Source organism: Rhinopithecus roxellana, chromosome 11, assembly GCF_007565055.1.
Source record: "Rhinopithecus roxellana isolate Shanxi Qingling chromosome 11, ASM756505v1, whole genome shotgun sequence".
Lineage (NCBI taxonomy): Eukaryota > Metazoa > Chordata > Mammalia > Primates > Cercopithecidae > Rhinopithecus > Rhinopithecus roxellana.
Window position 1 is genome coordinate 140362006 of NC_044559.1, and position 17889 is coordinate 140379894.

The 17889-nt window shown below is 42.8% G+C and overlaps 1 long non-coding RNA gene across 1 annotated transcript; it reads right to left on the reverse strand.

Annotated features, from left to right (window-relative positions):
* Positions 1-6894: 6894 nt before the first annotated feature.
* Positions 6895-16587, reverse strand: LOC115900277. Its single transcript, XR_004059928.1, has 3 exons — positions 16331-16587; positions 11318-11369; positions 6895-7259 (listed from the first exon to the last, which is right to left on the reverse strand). It is a non-coding gene; the product is annotated as an uncharacterized LOC115900277 (long non-coding RNA).
* Between the last annotated feature and the right edge of the window lie 1302 nt (positions 16588-17889).

A 17889-nucleotide genomic window follows, 5' to 3' on the forward strand; every position in this document is an offset into this window, starting at 1 on the left:
ATGGTTTGAGCCCAGGAGGTCAAGGCTGCAGTGAGCTGAGATCATTCCACTGCACTCCAGCCTGGGCAACTGAGTCAGACCCTGTCTCAAAATAGTCTTTAAAAATTTTTTAAATTTAAAAAATGGTGTACAGCTAAACAGTTTCTAGTAGATTCTTTCTTTTTCTTTTTTCTTTCTTTTTTTTTTTTTTTTTGTAGATGGAGTCTCACTCTGTCAACAGGCAGGAGTGCAGTGGTATGATCTCAGCTCATTGCATCCTCTGCCTCCAGGGTTCAAGCAATTCTCCTGCCTCAGCCTCCTGAGTAACTGGGACTACAGGCATGCACCACCATGCCCAGACAATTTTTTTATTTTTAGTAGAGATGGGGTTTCACTATCTTGGCCAAGATGGCCTTGATCTCTTGACTTCATGATTCACCCGCCTCAGCCTCCCAAAGTGCTGGGATTACAGGCGTGACCCACCACACCAGGCCTCTAGTAGATTCTTAAACTATGTTCATCACAATGTAAATTCGCAATGTTTTCATCATCCCCCAAAGCAATCACAACCTAGCACCCATTCGTACTCACTCCCTACCTCCCATCACCTGCTCTAAGCAACCATTAATCTACTTTCTGTCGTATAAATTGAACCGTATAATAGTGGTTTTTTTGTGATTTTGTTCACTTAGCGTGACATTTCTGAGGTTCATCCATGTTGTAACATGTGTCTTTATTTTATATCGTTTCATGGCTGAATAACACTCCATTGTGTGGATATACTGCCTTCTGCTTTTCCATTCTTCTGTTAATGGACACTGGGGTTGTTCCCACTTTGTCCCTATAAAGAATAACACTGCTATGAACATTCATGTACGTGTTTTTGAGTGAACATCTGGTTTCATTTCTCTTGGATATAAATCTGGGAGTGGAATTGCTGGGTCATATAGTAACTCTGTGTTTAACTTCTTGAGGAAATGCCAAACTGTTTTCTAGAGGGGGTGCACCATTTTACTTTCCCGCCAGCAGTGTATGAGGGTTCTGATTTCTCCACCTCCTTGCCAACACTTGTCATCATCTTTTTATTATAGTCATGCATGCACGGTGGCTTTGTATTTCCTTAATGACGAATAGTGTTGAATATCTTTCATGCGATTATTGGCCTTTGAATATCATCTTTAAGAAAGTGTCTATTCAAATGCTTTGCCTTTTTTTTAATTGGGTTATTTGTCTTTTTATTTTTAGTTGTAAGAGTTTTTAATGTACTCTGAATACTATACCCTTTTCAGATACATGATTGGCAAATGTTTTCATCTATTCTGTAGGTTGTCATTCTACATTCTACTGGTTTTTTTTGTTTGTTTTTTTTTTTTTTGTTTTTTTTTTTTTTTTTTGGTCTGTCACCCAGACTGGAGTGCAGTGGCACAATCTCGGCTCACTGCAACCTCCACCCCCCAGGCTCAAGCGATCCTCTGGCCCCAGCCTCTCAATTAGCTGGGATTACAGGCGCATGCCACTACTGCCTGGTTATTTTTGTGTTTTTAGTAGAGACGAAATTTCGCCATGTTGGCCAGGCTGGTCTTGAACTCCTGACTTCAAATGATCCGCCCTCCTCAGCCTCCCAAAGTGCTGGGATTACAGGTGTGAGCCACTGTGCCAGCCCTTTTTACTTTCTTGATAGTGTCCTTTGAGGAAGAAACAATTGAATTTCAGTGAAATTCAATTTATCTTTTTTTCTTTGTTATTTATTCTTTTGTGGTCAAATCTGAGAAACCATTGCCTAACCAAAGGTTATGAAGATTTATTTCTATATTTTCTTCTAAGACTTTTATAGTTTTAGTTCTTACATTTAGATCTATGATTAATTTTGAGGTAATTGTTATACATGGTATGAGGTGGAATCTAACTTAATTATTTTACATGTGAATATACAATTGTTACAGCACCATTTGTTGACTTGAACTGTCTTGGCCTCTTTGTTAAACATTAATAGACTGTAAATGAGAGGGTTTATTTCTGAACTTGCAACTCTAGCCCATTGATCTACATGTCTATCCTGATGCCATTGCCACACCGTTTATTACTATAGCTTTTTGGTAAGTTCTGAAACCAAGAAGTCTGAGCCCCTCCAAGTTTGTTCTTATTTTTCAAAATAGTTTTGGCTATTTGGGGTCCCTGGCACTTCTATATGAATTTTAGGATCAGCTTGCCAACTTTCACAAAGAAAAAAGCTGGGATTTTAATAGGGATTTCTTTGACTCTGTAGATAAATTTGGGGAGTATTCCATTCCATCTGAACAATATTAAATATTCTGATCCAGGAATGTGGGGTGTCTTTCCATGTATTTAGATCTTTAATTTTTTCAACAGTGTTTTGTAGTTTCCAATTGCAAGTCTCACACTTCTTTTCTTAAAAGTATTCCTAAGTGTTTTCTTGTTTTCCAAGCTTTTGTGATTGGGATTGTTTTCTTAATTTCATTTTCAGATGCCAGAATGTAGAAATATGATTGGTTTTGTGTATGGATTTTGCATTTTGCAAACTTGCTGAACAAATTTAGTAGTTACAGTCTTTTAGTCTTGTATTTTGTTTTTGAGACGGTCTTTCTCTGTTGCCCAGGCTGAGTGCAGTGGCACAATCACGGCTCACTACAGCCCAGACTTCCCAGGCTCAAACAATCCTCCTACCTCAGCCTCAGAAGTAGCTGGGACTACAGGCGCACACCACCATGCCTAATATTTTACTTTTGATAGAAACAGGTTCTCACTATGTTACCTAGGTTGGTCTCAAACTCCTGAACTCAAGCAATCCTCCTGCCTCAGCCTGCCAAAATGCCAGGATTATAGGAGTGAGCCACCATGCAGAATTATACAATCTTTTTTTAATGGATACATTGTTATTATCTACATACAATATCACATCATCTGCATATATAGAAAGTTTTACTTCTTCCAATTTGGAAGCCTTTTCTTTCTTTTTCTTGCCTAATTTCTCTAGCTAGAACATCTAGTACAATGTTGAATAGAAGCAACAAGAGCCAACATCCTTGTCTTTATCCTGATGGTTGGGGAAAGCATTTCGTCTTTCACCACTGAGTATCATGTTAGTGGTGGATTTTTCACAGATGCCCTGTATAATCTGTGATAGATTGAGGACATTTCCTTCTACTTCCAGTTTGTTGGTGTTTTTATCATGAAATGGTACTGGATTTGTCAAATGGTCTTTCTGCACCTATTGAATTGATTATGTGTTTTTTTCCTTTATTGATAAGGTTCATTACATTAATTAACTTTCAGATATTTAATCAACCTTGTATTCATGTAATGCATCCCACTTGTTCATGGTATGTAATTCTTTTACATGGTGCTGGGTTATATTTTATATATTGATATATTTTGTTGAGGATTTTTGTGTTTCTCGATATAAGGGATACTGGTCTGTTTCTGTTCTTGTGATGTCTTTGTCTTATTCTGGAATCAGGGTAACACTGCTCTCATAAAATCAAGAAGTGTCCCCTTCTATTTTTTGAGAGTTTGTGAGAGACTGATATCCATTTTTTGTTGTATTTTGGTGGAATTCACCAGTGAGGCCATTTGGGCCTTGGCCTAAGTCAAACTCTTTACTTGATATAGAGCTTCAGATTTTTGGAAAATTTCACCTTTGAATAAGTTTCTACAGTTTGTGTCTTCCTAGAGTTTTGTCCATTTTATCTAAGTTATCTAATTTGTTGGCATAGAATTCCTTTATAATCGCTCTTGTTTTCATAAAATCAATAATTATGCCCCCTCTTTTTGTTTCCCATTTTAGTAATTTAAGCCTTCTCTTTTTCTCTTGGTCAATCTAGCAAAATTTTGTCCATTTTGTCAATCTTCTCAAAGAAACCACTTGTTTTCATTGATTTCTGTTTTGTTGTTATATTCTCTATTTCATTATTTCTTTTCTAATATTTATTTTTTCCTTTCTTCTACTTACTTTGCAGTTAGTTAACTCTTATTTTTCTAGTTTCTTAAGGTGGAAAGTAGGGTTATTGGTATGAGATATGTTTGGGTTTTGTTTTGTTTTGTTTTTTGTTTTTATTTAGTTTGTTTGTTTGTTTTTTGAGATGGAGTTTCGCTCTTGTTGCCCAGACTGGAGTGCAATGGCGTGACCTCAGCTCATTGCAAACTCTGCCTCCCAGGTTCAAGCAATTCTCCTGCCTCAGCCTCCTGAATAGCTGGGATTACAGGTGTGGACCACCATGCCCAGCTAATTTTTGTATTATTAGTAGAGACGGGTTTCACCATGTTGGCCAGGCTGGTCTCAAACTCCTGACCACAGGTGATCCACCTGCTTTGGCCTCCCAAAGTGCTAGAATTACAGGCGTGAGCCACCACACCTGGCCATGCATTTGTTAATATAGACATTTACAGCTATAAATTTCTCTCTGAGCACTGCTGTAACTGCATTTCATGTTTTAGTATATACTGTGTTTTTGTTTTCATTCATCTCAAAGTATTTTCTATTTTACCTTGTGATTTCTTCTTTTGATATGTTGGTTATTTAGGAGTGTGCTATTAATTAGTTTATACTTATTCTAACTCAATTCCATTGTGGTTGGCAAACACACTTGGTATGATTTCAATTTTTTTAAATGTATTGGATTTGTAGTATGGCCTACCATACTGTCTACCTTGAAGGGTGTTCTACATGCTCTTAAGTAGAATGTGTGTTCTCCTGTTGTTGGATGGTGTGCTTTGTAGAGTCTGTTAAGTCTAAGTGGTTTGTAGTGTTGTTCAAGTCTTCTATATCCTTGTTGATCATCTGATTCATTCCACTCATTATTCAAAGTGGGGTATTGAAGTCTTTATTATTATTAATGTGCCTGTTTCTCCCTTCAGTTCTGTTACGTTTTGCTTAATGTGTTCAAGGCTCTAATGTTAGATGCAAGCAAGCTAGTAATTTTATATCTTCTTATGCATTGACTTTTTATTATTATGGAATGTCTCTCTTTATCTTTAGTAACTTTTTTGTTTTAAAGTCAATTTTGTCTGATATTGCTGTAGCTACTCCAGTTCTCTTATGATTGCTATTTGTCCAGGAAATAGTTTTCATCTTTTACTTTCAACCTGTTAGTGTCTTTGAAACTAAAGTGTGTATCAGGTTTTCATCTTTTACTTTTGACCATTTGTGTCTTTGAAACTGAAGTGTGTATCCTGTAGACAACATATAGTTAAATCTTGTTTTTTAATCCAATACAGTAACCACCACCTTTTGATTTGATCATTGAATTCATTTACATTTTATGTTATTGATATGATAGGATTTATACATCCCATTTTGCTTTTTTATATTGATACACAAAATATTATATATTTATGGGATACATGAGAGTATTTGTTACATGCATAGAATGTATAATGATCAAGTCAGGGTACTTGGGCTACCCATCACCTTAGGTATTTATCATTTCTATATGTTGGGAACATTTCAATTCCTCTCTGCTAGCAGCATTGAAATATACAATACATTGCTGCTAATTATAGTCGCCCTACTCTGCTGTCAAACATTAGAACTTATATATATATAAGTTGCCCCACATTCTGCTCTGATTGCTTCTGAGTGGGTACAGCCTAGTATTTGCCCAGCCTTCCCAATTCCCAGAATTGACTGTGATGCCAAGAGGGCTCTTGGGATCTTGGCTGTCTCTTTTCCCAGTTATTTGTTAAATTTCTGGTTGTCCTGCCCTTTTGTTTTTTGCTACCAGTTTCATGGAGTTATGAGCACTCTTTTAATTGCTTTCCCCAAGATATTCATTGTTTTCAATAACAGTATGATGCACAGAATTATCCACATCCTGTTCTGAACAAAATCCTTCCTCTCAGGCAGAGCTATAAGCTCTTCATTCTTACTGTCTGTTTTCTCCCCGGGTAGAATGTCTGCAGCACTGCACAGGAGCTGGGAGTGGAAACAGCTACCTGCTTCCCTGGAGTGACACCTCTACTCTACAGGTAGGTACTAGAGGAAGTGACACTTCTGCTCTACAAGTAGGTAATAGGGAAGTGGCCCCTGGTATTCTCAGCTTGACCCTTTCATTATGGAATCTCTGCCCTAGGAGTGAGTTGGGGTGGAGTAATCGAGGCTCCAGTATTCTCAACCTGTTGCTCTTGCAATAGAGCTTCTGCTAAATGACTCGGTGCTCAGAAGAGAAAGTAAACTTTAGTCATCTAGGCCGTGCCTCCCTAGAATAAAGCTTCTGCAACACAGGGCCAAGTGGGATGAGAAACACCAGCCTCTTTCCCCTCCCAGAGTGAAATTATAGCCTAGACTGAGAGCTGTAGGGAGAGGAAGCCCCTGTGTTCTTGACCACACCTGCCCAGAGTAGAGCCCTTAGAGCAGAGTTTCCATAAGGCAGAGCTGAGAGAGAGTAGGGGAGTGGGTTATGGTTCAAATGCTATGGACTCTCCCTCACTGTTTTTACCAAAATTTAGCAGATTTTCTTAAATTAATGTTTTTCCATTTGCTGTGTGCCCTTAGGACATATTCCAGAGATTTAAATGAATTAATATTTATCATTTTCTCCAGTAAAATAGTTGTTTTGCTAGAAAATGGGGCATCTGAGCTACTGAGTCCTAAAGTACCACTCCTAATTTTTACTTTTTTACCATGACCATGAGGAAATGGAATTCACTGATGAGAACTTTGACCATCAAGTACACAAGACCTAGGCGTGAGCCCTATATCCACCCTTCACCAGCTGTGTGGCCAGCTGGTGGAACTCCTCTGAGCCTTTGTTTCTCCATTTATAAAGAAGCAATAATAATAGTACTGACCTCCACAAATGGCTGAGAATTAAATATGATGACATAAGTGAAGTATTGGCAGGATCCTCCCAGCCCCGGAATGCTTCTTTCCTGAGACATTGGTGCCTACAGCTGCTCTGGTGCCATTTGCTCCCTTCTTGCTGGGATGCAGCTCTCTCTGCAGGCTGGAAGTCATGCTCATCAAGCCCTATTTGCTGCTGTCAGCTCAGCCTAAAGCTCGTACCTTGCTGATGGCATGTTTGCCTGAGAAACAAATTTCATCTCCTTTTCCTGGAATTCAACCCCATCTCACTCCTCGCCAATTTCTCAAAGAGAACTTACTCTTTGGTATGTCCAAATGGGAAAATTTCTTGCTCCATTCCGTGTGTGCCCAAGATTTCAAGCTTTCTCTGCAAGCTGGTCAGCCATCCAGCTGTCATCTGTCCCTCAAAGCCCCGGGCTCAGCTGCTAGCCTGCTGGTGAACAGTCAGCTGTTTGACTACCTGAAAAGGGGAGCAAAAGGATAGTAGTATTCTCGGGAGATAAAAAGGAACTGTCTCTGTTGGCCAAAATGGGGATTTCCCATGGGACTTGCTTGACTGGTTGAATGTCTTGTCATTGTCCAGAGAAGAAGGAAGAACTGAGTCACGATCTTTGCACAGAAGAGAAGAGGTATTTTGAGAAGCCAAGTTGCAGTTAAGTGGAATGTTATTCCCTGAGTTTCCCATTATGACAAGGGTGAGAGAGCTGCATAGAAAGAATAGTGGCATCCAGGAAGTCAAGAGTCCAGGAGTATGGTCCCACTTGACTCTACTGGGATTTGGAGCCTTGGGTCATTCCTCACACGCAACCCAAGGGATGAGGCCATCCCAAAAGGTCCTGCCAGCTCTAAGCCTCAGGGATGCCCAGCTGTGTACATTACCAGGGAGCATTTGCACAAACTTAAGAGTAAGCCCAAGGAAAATCCAGCACTAAGTCTAAACAAATGCCATGCAATTCTTTTTACAGTATGAGCTCTGGAAAGCTTGCATAGTCTCAGGACAGGGATCTGGAGGAAGTGGGGAGCATCAGAACCAGAGAAGGTTGTACTGGGAATAACTGGGGCAGCAGCAAGAGCCCATCTAAGGAGATGTTTACCACCTCACTAATATGCAAGCCTCTGTGAGTTTCAAATCAAATTTCCCTTTAAAGAGCAGATAAAGACTAAAGCAAGTGGGCCATGCCTTTGATTATTCATTTGTCCCTAAATAGGTGCTTCTACCTGAGGCTGCACATGCTCCACCAGGGGTGAGGGTGCCACCAGCCCACTATAGCTTCAGTTTCCAACTTCCAGGAAACTGGGTGAGGTATTTCAGGCCCTAAGTCTTGAGTTCCTCTTTCCACATTGAAACATGTTCCTTTCTTTTAAACCAGCAGCACCAGCATAAACTTAGGAACAGGTTGCTAAGGGCAAAAGTCAGTTTAACCCAGCAAACATTTATTAAGCACCTACTGTGTGGACCAGGCATCACACAAGGTGCTAGACTGAAGGGGTGAGTCTGGCATGCTGTGTGCTCTCTAGACAAGCCAAATGTGTGACTGACATGAGGCAGATATGACACTACAGTAAAATCACAAACAGTGTGCTATGTGAGAGGAAGTCAGGCAGAGGGAAGTCTGGGAAGGTAGATTTGAGTTGAGTTTCAGAAGCAGAGCTAGAATCTTATCATGCACATCATTGTCTATCTCGGGACAAAGGAAGCATGGCCAAGTCCATCAGAGTCTGAAGCAGGTGGATTTATTTTCCATATATAACAAGAAGGTGTTTGTGCAGTACAAAGAATATAAGACAAGCAGGTGTATCAACAATGATGATAACCAGAGAGCACTGAGACCTCAGTGGATTCAGCGCTTTGCTTGCTCCATCTCCTCCAATCCCCAGAGCCTGTGAGGCCAGGTCTCTTAAGCTCCATTCCATAGATGGGAAACCATAGTGCATGGTAATTTGCACACAGCTAAAAACAGTTAGAGCCTGTATTCATTCCAGGCTCAGAGCAGAGATTCTTAATGCCGTCAGGAAGCCAAAGTCTGAGGCTGGCCACAGACCTCACCTGCCCTATGACCTGGGCCTCTCTCCTCTCATCATCTGAACAAAGGGGGTTTTGACCAGGTGACCCCAAATGTTCTGTTTCACTCAGTTCGGGCTGCCATAACAAATACCATACACTAGGTAGCTCAAACAACAAACATTTCTTCCTCACAGTTCTGGAGGGGAGGCTAGAAGTCCAAGATCAGGGTGACAGCGTGGTCAGGTTCTAGGGAGTGCTGGCTTCCTGGGTCATGGACAGCTGCCTGTTTGCTATAGTCTCACTTGGGGGAAAGAAGACATCTCTTGTGTCTCTGCTTACAGAAGCACTAATCCTATGCAGGAGAGTTCCATGCAAATGATCCAATCACCCTGCAAAGGCCCTACCTCCTAACACCAACACACTGGGGATTAGAGCTTCTACATATGAATTTAGGGGAACACAATTCAGTCCATAGCAGGTTCCCTCCAGCTAAGTCACCTGGGATGCTAAGTGTTCAGGGTGGGGTGTGGCAGTGCAGAGGAAGAGGAGGAAAAAGTGGCTGATTGATGCAGGGGATAAAGGAAGCACAAGAAAGGGGAGCACTAGCTCAGGTGGAGAAGGCAAACAGAGCCACTCCCCACTTTGGTTGTGACTGCTGCTGACTTCATTCTCGCCTTTGTGCAACCTTTACTCAGAGGCCATTTCCAATATGAGCACTAAGCAACCTGCACCCAGACATACAGTGCCAGGTGGAGTGGGCTCTTCCTGCCCTTGGCATGGCCCACACTGTGCTGCTCACACTGCTGGAGGCCTAGTGCCCTTTGGGTTTTCCCTGAGTGGCTGATAGTTCCTGAGTGGAGCTGGGCCCCAGCAGAGCCTGGGAGCTGTGCCAAGCTCTCCCACCAGGCCCCACTCCTGCCACCTCCAAGACCAGAACAAGAATCCTAGCCTCAGCAGGGTCTCTCCAACACCATGCAAGTAAGAAGTGGCCAAGAAAATGTCACCTTAATATTCAGGAACACAACATGGACATCCAGGCTGCTCCTCAGTTTTCTTCTAAGGGCCCAGGTCTCCTGTTATTCTTGCTTGCTGTGCTCCAATTCCTGGGACTTACAAGGAAGGCTGGCAAACAGAGTCCACCAGCACTCAGCCTCCAAAAGCCTCTTGTGCCCTGAGCCCACTGCTCACTGCCACCTCCCCAAACCTCCAGCAGCCCATGGGGGCTTTTCTGGCCTCAGGCCCAGCTGCTGCTCTCCCCTTCACCAGAGCATTTTCAGTTCCCATTTCTCTAGCCTGAGTGGCCCCCTGTGCTCCTGGCCATACTCCCTCTATCTCTCCCCATCTCTGGGTCCTCTCCCAGCTGCCTCAAACCTCACTCCTCATGCACGGTGGTCTCCAGAGGAGCTGCTCTCCCGGACTTTCATCTCTCCAGCCTGTTCCCTCTCTCCCTCTTGAGACCTAGCTCACACATTGCAGGCCGTGATCTTGCCCCTGGAATAGACCCCCTCAGCTGCTGGGACTCTGCAGAGTTGTGGCAGGCATTGTAGGGCTTCTTCCAGGGGACACTATTGACCCCCTGCTTTCTGATGGAGCTTGAATTGTCCTGGCTCATGTACCTTCCTCCTCCTGGCCAGCTATGTCCTGCACTGGGTCAGTCACAGTGGTCTACGCTCCCCAAGGTGCCTGCACCCTAGCCCTGGCCAATGGGAAGAAAGGGAAGGTGACTGGGAAGCTTCTGGGAAAGGTTTCCTTCCCTCAGTACTAAAAGGATCACCAGGTGGGGCACCGTGGCTCACACTTGTAAACCCAGCACTTTGGGAGGTCAAGTCAGGAGGATTGCTTGAGCCCAGGAGTTTGAAACCAGCCTGGACAACAAAGTGAGACCCCATTTCTACAAAAAATTAGCCAGGTGTGGTGGTGTGTACCTGTGATCCCAGCTACTTAGGAAGCTGAGGTGGGAGGATCACCTGATCCTGGGAGGTCAAGGCTGCAGTGAGTTGTGATCGTGCCACTCACTCCAGCCTGGGCAACAGAGCGAGACCATTTCTCAAAAAATAAAAAAATAAAAGGAGCCTCACTGGAACACACTCTTCCTCTTCTTCCCCTGAATGTGTGCGTGTCTGAAGGAAAGCACAGAAGTCATTTGCAAATATCAGGGAGAATTAAACCAATATGCTGAAGATGGCAATGAGCAAAGACGGAAAGAACTTGGGTCCTTCGAGATGACTTTGAGACATTGAATAAACTAAGTCTGGAGCTACCCATTGCTGGGGATTTTTATTATGTGAGGGCATAAAATCCCCATTGTTTGGGTTTTTTATTCCTCACAACTAAAAGTATCCCAGTCCATGGTGTCACTTATCCATCCCCTTCACCATGTTTGGCAGGGAGAAAAGATCCCTGCCAAAGGGAGATGTCATACAAACTCTTCTTCACCTGTGGCCCAAATGGGGCCCTCTGCTTATTTTTGTAAATAAGGTTTTATTAGAACACAGCCACACTCATTCACTTACATATTTCCTATGGTTGCTTTTGCTTGAGCAGTTGCAAGAGAGATAGTGCGACCTGCAAATAAGAAAATATTCATTATCTGGCCCTTTACCGAAGATGTTTGCCAATCCCTAAGTTTGATTCATTAGACCAATGGAGTAGCAAAAATTTCTCAAAAATTGCCACAGGTTGCACAGATAGATGAAATCCCAGGAAAAAGAGGCACCATTACATGCTAAGGAGCCTCGGAATGCCCTGACATCAGGCCATGCTCTGCCACAGAGTCTATCCTGATAAAACATGAGTATAAGCTGTGGGTCAAACTCTCCACGCTTACTGGTTGTGACGGTTAATTCTAGGTGTCCACTTGGTTAGCCTATTGTGTGTTTGATCAAACACCAGTCTCAATGTCACTGTGAAAGTATTTTTTTCAGATGACACATACATATAAATCAGCAGACTTTGAGTAATGAAGACTTCCCTTCGTAATGTGGGTGGGCTTCATCCAATCAACTAAAGGCTTTAAGAGCCAAGATTGAAGTGCCTGAAAAAGAGGCGATTGTGCCTCAAGACTGCAACATGGAAACCCTGATTCAGTTTCCACCTTGCTGGCCTGCAGATTTCAGACTCAACACTGCAATATCAACTAACCTAAATCTCCAGCCTGCTGGGATCAGCCCGGCAGATTCTGAAGTTGGCAGCCCCACAATCACACCAGCCAAATATTCCTTATAATCTATCTATCTAGCTATATAGTGAGCTACCCAGCTAGCTACACCCATCTCTTTCTTGAACTCAATGGGAGATATATATAAACACATATACTGTTTCTCTGGAATAACCCTGATTAATCCACTAATCATTCTAATCCTGTCTCAGCTGTAAGGTCGACAGCTTATTCATTATTTTGAGAGCATTAGTTTTCAAGGTGAAAAGCCAGAGATGATCTCCAAATGAGACAAAACTTAAGACAATTTGCAATTACATGGCTCTATCCTTTCTCAAACACTAGTCCTTAGTTCACAGTTAGGAAGACTGGGAAGGCAGCTTGGGCATGGGCAGCCCCCATTAAATGGGAGGCTTAACAGAGGTGGCTTTGATGGCAGGCTGGGAGGTGAGGTCAACTCAACTGAACACAGGGTTAACAGGTCAAGTCTGCTAGCTGTGGGCCAGCTTGGCCCTTCCCCCTTGGGGAATGTTTTACATTCCTTGGAAGCTGCATACTTGAAAGAGATGGAGAGGACAGAGCTTCCCTCCAGGACATGGGAGCAGCCACACTGTCTGGCTGGTGGATTTTCCCAGAATGCCCTGAGGATGGTGTGTTTTAAAACATGCAGTCCCGGAGCTGGACAGATCGCCCTTGTTTGTGCATCTGTGCTGTGCCCTCTCAAGGTTCCTTTCCTTTTCCATCTGGGAGGTCTCCACTTCCTTTGGCTGTTTCACATCCTGGCTTGAGGGAAGGTCCTGATCACTTACTAGTTCACAGCCTTGCATCTCAGTCATATCTCACTATTCATAGGAATTCTGGAGCCTAAGCTGCAACATCGGGCTCTTTGTGGAGGAAAATTCATTTTTAAGACATTCTCCTTTGAGAAGCGCTGTCCTTCTGTAAACCTCCTACACTGAACTGTTTTGTGCCTACTTTCCTTTCACAATGCTGCTGTTTGTTAAATGATCAAAATATTGAACAACATAAAGTCGCTTTCTGATGTTGTTAAAATTAGAGTTATATTGAAAATGCAGTTTGTTCAGGAGTCTTGCATCACCGTAATTATTTTTGTCTTTTTTTAAGATGTTATCAACTCACAGCAGTTACAACGTCCATTAATAACAATCAGCTTACCAGCAGCCCTACACTGTCTGGGCCCCACAGGAGAACAGCCCAAGGCAATGTTGGAGGGTGGTGAAGTGTGGATGGCTGGGGAGGTGACACAGTCCTGGGGAGGCAGGGGCAGCCTAGGAAGGTGGAGAGATGTCCTTCTCCAGCCTTCCAGCTTGTTCTGTTGGATAAATCTGTATCTATATCTAGATGGATAGATACATAGATAGATAGATAGATAGATAGATAGATAGATAGATAGATAATAGATAGATAGATATTTCCAGTAGCCGGAAGATAGGGAGGTGAGGATAAAGGGAAAAAGCTATTGGCTCATCAAAAAACCAGGCCTAGTTATGTTCTCTGCATGTGGGCTTTCAGACCATCCTTGTCCTCATAGATGTATTTGGAGTAGACATGGGTCAGATAGCTCACCCTTTTCTCAGAGACCAAGTAGAGAAAGTGATTGAGCCAAGCACTTATTTTTTCCCCAAAAGGAAGTTTCAGCAGCAATTTTTAAGGATATTATCTTTTAAAACAAGCTCCCTCCCTCCTACAGAAACCCTGTGCTCACACACTTATTAGTTCTGCAGGGTAGGATGCAAAGGGTTTTCTAAAGCATAATCATAATGGAAAAATAATACATAAAATCTTGCATTTGTGTGTGTGTGTGTTTAACAAGGACGCACTTATGCAGCATATATCATTAAACTTTATGTGCACTTGGAGAATAAATTATCATTTCTAGTCTGCCTCTGGTATGGGTAAAATATATTTACCTAAAGTTATTATTTATATGCTAACAAATGGAGTTAATCAAAACTATTTCATGTAGAAAGAAAAGATAAGTGGTATGCAGATTTTTTGAGAATTCACCTGAAAATTGATGGTAAATACAAAGTCTTCTGTATATTAAGATCATGCAATGGGATGGCCTCATTGCTCAAGGATTTCACCAAAGCAAACAGAGCAAGAAACGTTCTGTACGTGGTCTCTTCCTGCCAAGCACACACAAACATCAACTGTTTTCTAAAGAATACACATTTGGAATCACACAGACTTTTTGAAAAATTGATTGAAAAGGTCATTTGTGGTGGGGCATCGTGGCTCATGCCTGAATTCCCAGCACTTTGGGAGGCCGAGGCAGGAGGATCATTTGAGTCCAGGAGTTAGAGACCAGCTGGGCAACATAGAGAGACCCCATCTCTATAAAAAAAAAACTTAAAAATTAGCTGGGTGTAGTGACACATGGCTATAGTCCCAGCTACTCAGGAGGCTAAGATGGGAGGATAGCTGGAGCATAGGAGGTCGAGGTTGCAGTGAGCTGTGATTGTCACTGCACTCCAGCCTAGGGGACAGAGCAAGCAAGACCTGCCAAAAAAGAAGAAGAGAGAGAGCGAGAGAAAGAAAGGAAAGGAAAGGAAAGGAAAGGAAAGGAAAGGAAAGGAAAGGAAAGGAAAGGAAAGGAAAGGAAAGGAAATAGAAAGAAGGAGGAAGGAAGGAAGGAAGGAAGGAAGGAAGGAAGGAAGGAAGGAAGGAAGGAAGGAAGGAAGGAAGGAGAGAGAAAGAGAAAGAGAAAGAGAGGTAGAGAGAAAGAGAAAGAAAGAAAGAGAGAAGGAAAGAAAGAGGAAGGAAGGAAAGAAGGAATGAAGGAGGGAGGGAAGGAAAGAAGGAAGGAAGGAAGGAAGGAAGGAAGGAAGGAAGGAAGGAAAGAAAGGTAGAAGTCATTTGTTTTTAATGTAATGTTGGATACAATGAAGGGGAAAAAATCACATAAAGTCATCCATAAAAGACCTTAAGGAATCAATCAGATCGATTAGAAATTAATTCAAAATCCTATTTACTGTCTTAAGAGAATGGCTTGAAAATGGTTCTCATTATTAATATCATTTACATCAAGATATATAAACCTATTTTTCAGGCCTCAAAAACCTAAATTACATCTCAACAACACGTGATTGTACCCAGCCTTTTCATCCTGGGAGCACCAAAGGGAAGAAGGTAATTTTTCGGTCTTTTGGAAGCTGAGCCCTGGTGCCAAGATGCCTCAAGCCAAAACCACACAGAGCAGCCTTTCTGACAGATGGGCCCGGTAGGCTTTATCAGGATTTTAGGTTCTTATGAGCTTCCCTACTTGCAAATCAAACCTAAATTTGCCCTTTGTGGCTCTTTCATAAAAACATTGGCTTGTGAGTGTTTCCATTTGTCTTTTTATGGATCTTACAAGCCAGTCCGAACTGTTTGCAGAATAACAGCATTTCCTAAGTCTTTCTGAGGTAGGAAGGCCAAAAAGAATGCAATTGCCCACGATAAACAGGATGCCCTGCTCACTTAATGGACTCCCAAAGGCCTCCTTTACTGGGTGGCGCCCTGGAGCAAGAAGTCTTGCAGGAACTTCCGTGTGGCCTTGGCTCCCCTGAGACCCAGTATGTTCCATTACAGGTAGATGTTGTTTTTCCCTCACTCCTGGGTGGTACAGACACCACCACATGGGGCCACCAGGCACAAACCTGGACTCTACCGCTATCTGTACGTGTCATTTGGAGGGGGATCTCGGCCTCCCTGAGTCTGTTTTCTTACCTGAATCTGGCAAAAAGAAAAAAAAATCAATCATATATCAAATATTGATTAAACACTGTGACAATTCAGACAGAATCAGCGTTTCAGGAAGCATAGTGTCCCTTCCTCTAGGAGCTCATGATAAAGAGCTGGAATATACAGCACGCCAGAGTGGTACGCGTGGGTCAGGGAGGGGCATTTTACAGAGGGCCCAGGGAAGGCCTTAAAAAGGAGGTGATTTGTGATTAAAGACCTGAAGGAGGGGAAGGAGGGGAAGGAGGGGAAGGAGGGAGCATGCGGACATCTGGGGAAAGAGTCCTCCATGGGAAGGCATGACCCTGACAGGAACAGGCTGGGTGTCTGGGAGAAACAGTGTGATCAGAGCAGGAAGAAGAAGAGGCAGTAGGAGCAGATGAGGTCAGAGAGACAATTAGGGAACAAGATCATCTAAGAAAGGGGTTGGCACACTATATATAGCCCTGCCATCCATTTTTTAGAATAGTTTTATGAGAAGCACAACCATGTCCTTTGGTTTACATATTGTCTATGGCTACTTTCAAACTACCCCAATAGTGGTGAGTAGGTGTGACACGGACCATTTAGCCCACAAAGCCTAAAATATTTACTATCCAGCACTGTACAGAAAAGGTTTACCAACCTCTGCCTTGAAGAAATAGGCGCTAATTTTTCTCCATGGTAGGGAGTCTGGAGTAGGCAGTGCAGGGATGGTGCAGAAGCTTCATGATGTTAAGAAGGATCCAGACACCTTTGATCTTTATGCTCTGCCAGCCTCAGCATGTGGACATGTTGCATTATGATCTCAACGTGGCTGCCAATGCTCCAGATATTACACATCATGTACTCATTTGAGACAGGCAGGCAGGAGAGACATCTGTTCTTTCTACCAGGAAAGCAGAAGTTATCTTCATCATCCCTCAGATCTCTCCTCCCCCAGCACACTTTCCCCTGTCTCTGTGTCCAGAAGTAGGTCTCATGGTCACCTCTAGCTTCACTGAAAAAAACTATGAAAAGGATTGTCAAGACTTAGACAGCTGTTTTTTTTTTTTTTTAACTGTAACCCACAGTAAGAAAGCAAACAAAAAGTTCCACAAAACACAACTTATATTTACTGTTTGTGCTGTACACTGATATTTTCCCTTGCATTTGTTTAAGTACTAGTCACATCATCAACTAAGTTAATTTCATGACCCACTGTTGGGTTGTAAGTAGAGTATGAAAAATACAAGTGGGCATGAGCCACAACTAGGGGCTGGCATGTTGCTGCTACAGACAAGTTGGTTTTTCTCTCTCCTTTCCCTCCCTCTTTCCCTCCCTCCCTCCTTCTCTCTTTCCTCTCTTCCCCTTTCCCTCTTTCCTCCCTCCCTCCTTCCTTCCTTTCTTCCTCCCTCCCTCCCTCCTCCCTCTTTCCCTCCCTCCGTCCCTCCCTCCCTCCCTCCTTTCCTTCCTTCCTTCCTTCCTTCCTTCCTTCCTTCCTTCCTTCCTTCCTTCCTTCCTTCCTTCCTTCCTTCCTTCCTTCCTTTCCTTTTCCTTCTTTCCTATCTCTCTTTCTTTTTGCAAAGAAGGAAGTGGATATTGGCTGGCAACCGACAGGATCAGCAGCCTCCACCATAAGTGAGCTGGAGAACACACCCAGTTCTATTGAACCCTGAAAGAAAAGGTGAACCCTCCTTCTGAGGGAACTGAGGATGCTGACAATGGACACTTGTGTCTGATGTAAAATTCTAGCACTCGTAGCCATAAAAGAAAATAACAATGTGTCCTTTGCTGCAGCATGGATGCAGCTGGACACCATTATCCTAAGCGAACTAACACAGAAATAGAAAATCAAACACCACATGTTCTCACTTACAAGCAAGAGCTAAATATCGGGTTCACCGAGACATAAAGATAAAAACAATAGACACTGGGGACTCCAAAAGTAGAAGGGAGACAACGGGGCAAGGGGTGAAAAACTTCCTACTGGGTACTACGCTCACTATTTGGGTGACAGGATCAATAGAAGCCCAAACCTCAGTACCACACAATATACAATTGTAACAAACCTGCACATGTATCTCCTAAATCTAAAATAAAAATGGAAATTTAAAGAAATGCAAGGAGTAATACCAACTGCCCAGGAGTGCTGAGGGAATTGCATGGGATCCCCAATGTAAAGCACTAGCATAGTGTCTGAGCCGCAATAGGTGCACAGGACAC